Consider the following 5,743-nt stretch of genomic DNA (forward strand, 5'->3'; position numbering starts at 1 on the left):
AATCGTGTTCATTATATTATATTTTTTCACGATTCGTATACGATTTGAATTAAATATTTTATTATTATTATTTTTTTTAACTGATTTAATTGGATGTCGACATGATTTAATATTCATTGGGAACGATTATTATAATATGATATTTTGTATGTACAATTTAAGTATTGAAAGTGGTAGAAAAAAATTGTAGTTCAAAATATAAATCCAATTGTCCGCCATCACTCTTGTCTCGCCTATTGTATTATACATGCATTATACATAATATATACTTCCATAGGTTAAGCACATCGTGTACACATATGTCTATAAATATATAATTTATTTAAATATTTTTTTTTGTTTTACATAAGCGTTTATTATATTATATTAAAATTTTACAACTTTGACTATGAAGTAGTTTTTATTTTTGTCAATTATATATTTATACATCACTCATATCGAACGAAATTTAAAACTGAAATGCCAATACTGCTGTTATATTAGCCAAACATGCTGACCCAAAATAAAGCAGTTTTAACCTGATTAATTATCGTGTAGGTGTAGGTGGCTCGGAAACAGGGCCGTCCTGGACGATTTATGAGGAGTAAAACCGCATTATTATCAGCGGCGTACAGGGACAGGGACAAGAGCATAGGTTGTTAAAAGTGCCTAATTCAAAAATAAAGACATTTGTTTTATGCTATAAAAAGAATCCAACGTCCTAGTAAACTGATGTAGTAATACTAACTAGGGGCCTATATACACATATAAAAAAACTACCATAAAATTAATTGCCAACGTGCTGCAACCATTTGAGCTGTGTCTATTGACAACACACACGGAGTGTGGTGGTCATAATGCCCTAGTACTACTATTATCGCATTATCAGAACAATACTATAAACTAGAATTACTATAAACAAAAAATATTTTGATCAAATACACCTTGTTTTAATTAATACGCAAGTGTAGTGAACTGAAGGTCAAAAGTATACTAATTATTTAAATACATTGTAATACAATAGTACATTATATTAAGATACGATTAGACATAATACCTACACTAATGCAGTATTGAAAGTTGACTTTATAAATACCTACAGTATTATGAATTATAATTAGTACCTACAATACTATGAATAAATAAATTAATAAATTAATTAATAACACAACAAGTCATATACCTTTTGAATATAATCTACTTATAAAAATGATGCTGAAATGCTTTTCATTGGAAATCGCATCAAGGATGGAACGATTTGGCTCATTTTTATTTTTGTTTTTAATATTCGGAATAAGTTTTTCCAAAAATAAAACTTGAAAAAGTTTTCTGGAAAATTAAAAAAATTGGAAAAAACTGAATGTACTTTTTTCTATGGAATTTTTGTCGATACATGAATACGCGAACATATGCGTGGACTTGCTAAAATTGTTCATACATGTAGAGAGTTCTGATGACAACACTTGTGTTGCATTATATTTAATCATACCTAAATACCTTCTTATTACACTTGAACACCCTAGCTGTTTATAGATTACGCATATTGTATATTTGCTCTGAAAATGCATTATTTTTGTTGTTTGAAATTTGGCAATTTCAAACAATCGCAAACAAATTTATTGAAATTTTTACAGTACAACGTCTGTTAAATCAACTAGTTTAACACAATATACAAATACCTCACACAATATACAAATATATTATAAATGACCTTCGAACTTTTTAAATCAACAAATATGTCTCTGATATTATCATATTTAGGTTGGTCAGCAATTTCTTTTTCTATAGATATTAAAGTTAAGTTTGTAACGTATTTTGGGAAAGAGTCACTTATAATCTTACTATAAATAAGTTATCACATTGTTTGTTTTTAAATTTATATTTTCATATTGAATAGATTTTCATCGATAATTTCAATAGAGAGATTAAAGTTATATAGTATTTATTAACCATCTTCAAATTTATAAATTATCGGAATATTATATTATTTAAAAAAAATATCACACAGCACATATATAAGGGGTTTGGTATAGGCAACTTCTATATCATTTTACAAAATGAAAATTATAAAAAGTATTCCAATAATATTTTAACGTAAAGTAATTAACGAGAGGTCTCTCAAATCTCAGTAATAAGATAAAAATAATATATTGTAAAATAAAATATTATCTATAGTGTCCTATATATATATTGGTACATATAAAACTGATAAAAAATTTAAGGTACGAAACTATTCATTGTTAAATAATGTTATTTATCACAGTTATTAATTTTTAGTTTTAGTTTTTTTATAAAACAAATATAGATTGATTATTATTATTTATTATTATTATTATTATTATTATTATTATTATTATTATTATATTATTATAGTAATCATCTCAATTTACGAATATAATATATTTATATATGTAAGTTTGCATGGCAAATTCTATACATACAAAGCTTAATAATTTAAATTAATTTTTAAAAAAATTTCCATTTTAAGAAAAAATGCTTTTCAAATTATTTTAACATTGAAAAAATTTGTTTATTATATACTATACATTTTTATTTTTATTCTTAGGTATTGATTATTCGTATTATTTGCATCATATTCTAATTCTCCTAACTTAATTTTACTCTGAAAATTATTACCAAAAAATAACTATACAATTTAAATTGATAGATTCGTTATACTTTCACCTTGTGCTTCATAATAACACTGTATAATCAAGTTCTGCTTAATTTTTATCGAATTTTATCAATTTATATTTAAAAATGATTTAAAAACAAAAAAAAATGCATTAAAAATGTCCGTACTTTAATATTCAAGTCTTAAAAATATAGAAAAATACAATATAATAAAAGTTAATTTTTAATTTCTTGGTGTATAAATTATAAAATTAATTTTGTGCTTGGAATGCAATTTGCATTTAAATCCGTCCCCTAGTAAAAATAATGTTGATAATAGGTAACAAATAACAATGAAAAAGTTTTTAAAATAATATTATTATAAATTTATAACTTTCTGATATATTATGTCAAAAGCTAAGAAAATATAAACTTGTTTCTTTCAAACTGTAGTAATATTTGACATTTTGAGATCGACAATTATATTGTTAATTCGACTACAAATTATCGGATAAATTATATTTATATCATTTATTACTTAGTATTTTAAATGTATATTTTGTGTTATGGAGAGATATTAATCCAAATGTCTCAGGTGCCTAGATGCCCAGGCATCGCATTTAGCTAGGAAAGTGAACATTTACATACACGTACAGAAATTGCCTATTCAAAACACCTTTTATATATTTTATCAATGCATGATCATCATTATAATTATAATTTCATTAAGAAAATGATTAATATACATACTGATATTTTGTAAATTGTACATTTCTGAAAGAACGTAATGAGAAAATATATTGACATAAGAAGAACTATTAGTGCCTTTAAATGTAAATTAAGAGGACGTCTCACCCGCATGTGTTGTCTTCGTCTTACACACGTACCACATAGTAAATTCTCGTTCACCAGTTTCAATAGTTTGCTTTTAGTTTTAATATTAGAGTGAATTGACCTATTGTCAAACTTTTAGGTAAGAACATTATCTGTGTTCTCTCGTTGGCTTTTTACGATATTTTAATTTTTAGATGAATTATGAGTATGAAATTATTAAATATTTGAAAATGATCATAATTTATTTAAAAATTAAAATATCGTAAAAAGCCAACGAAAGAACACAGATAATGTTCTTACCTAAAAGTTTGATAATGGGTACCGTTTGCGAACTACTTATTATTTTTCAAAACAGCCTGCTATTTTTCAGTCTCATTGTAGGATCTATTTAAAATAAATAAATAAAGTAGTTATACATAACAAGCAGGCTCGAACACATTAATTTTTAGGTGTAGAATGAGGCAAGATACTTTTCGGCCAGTTCACTTTTTGGTTATTTTGGAATGTCCATTTTCGGAAAGTACGCTATTTTGGTCACCAATTTAGTCTTACCATTCATATTTTAACCAATATTTTTACAGACTTCCCTTCATTGGTGTATTGGTTGAATACTACAAATTAAATTCAAACATAATGTATGTAAAAATACGGATACAATTTCCCTATAATTTTATTTTATTTTAGTGAAAATTGCAGATAATAATATAAGGTAACTTTTAATTTTTTATATTTTTTATTCCTAAACATAATATATAAATAGTAAATTAATAATATAATATAATTATTTTATAAATTGGTAGTTTAACAGAAAAAAACGTGAAGAATATTATATAACAAGTTGTTGCTTATTTATCAATTGAAAATTGAAATGCTAAAAAAAATATCTGGAATATTATAAAAACTAATAAAAATGTAAATATGTAGTTCTCAAAGTTTAAAATAATAGGTAAAACTCTGAAAGGTCAAATTCATAAAAACAGAGGTGAGTTTTAAATTAAATTTAGAGTGTAGATTTTAGTTTGTTATTATTCTTCACGAGTTTTGCCGTATGGGAAAGTAATACTTCTCTTTGAAAATTGATTGGTATATTTTGAAATTGGTCAAGGTTAACCACGAGAAATAAATTCTCATTAAATATGAAAATAAATACATTTATTAAAACTGTATAGTGTATATACAGCTAGTCAAATAAAGATATCTTGTCATCTTGAATTACCATATATAGTTATAACTTATGTTTTAAATTTATATATTAATTAATAACAAAAATGTGTATTTTATGCATAATTTATGTATGTATTAAAAAATTGTTTAAGTTATACATTCATAACATTAAAAATGTATAAAAGAAACAAGTGAAGATACAGTGCGGTGCATCACATACACTTTTGGATTAAATAATTCTGAATAAGTGATCTACGTCCTGTAATAGTTTTCATTATTTCTTAGCAATATATTTATAAACTTCTAAATCTATTAGATAAAATTATAAATTATAACTAATTTGTAATTAATGTAAACAAAAAATACTATTTGTTGTCACAGATGATAATTTGAGTATAATATTGTTAAGAGAACAAATATAAAAAACAGAATAGGTTGCGAAATTGTTTAACTTACAGAGAAATTTTGATTTTTACTTCATACTTTTCAAATAACTAATAATTATTAAGAATTAATTCATTGAAGTTTACAACTAACATACGCCATTATAATATTAATTATAAAACTTATAGAATTAATAATAAATTCGTATCTTTGCTGATTTTTTTTTCTTAAGGGAGGCCCTACAAAATTGAAATAACATTTTGTTTTGTGTTGTAATTCTTGTTTTAATTATTAAAAGTAATGGAACGTGAGGTTTTTCGTTACAATCAACGGGAAGTGCGATGACCGACCCATTATGATTTCCTGCACGAGACAAACTATTTTTTTTTTTTTTTTTGTTTGACACCGAGACTATTACGTGAATATTAAATATTTAGAGGGCACGCGTACTTTTTAATAGGAAAATGTGGTTGTCACTATTACAACGTGACCGAAATCAGGAAGAAGATATTTTAACACATAAATGAATCTCTAAGAATCATAAACCACTGATTAATATATTATAACTGATGTATTTATTGGAGTTAGTACAATTAAAAAATGTTGTGAAGATATTTCTGTCTTAGTGTCAAGGTTTAAGATTATTTTTTTTTGTTTTTTTTATTACAGTAAAATTTAGAAAAGAAAATGGTATTAAAAATTGAAACTATTTTAAAGCTTCAATAAAAAAATCTTATTAGGTTCATATTAAATTGATCAAATAACAATG

The sequence above is a fragment of the Rhopalosiphum maidis genome, chromosome 3 (genome assembly GCF_003676215.2).
Source record: "Rhopalosiphum maidis isolate BTI-1 chromosome 3, ASM367621v3, whole genome shotgun sequence".
Taxonomy (NCBI): domain Eukaryota; kingdom Metazoa; phylum Arthropoda; class Insecta; order Hemiptera; family Aphididae; genus Rhopalosiphum; species Rhopalosiphum maidis.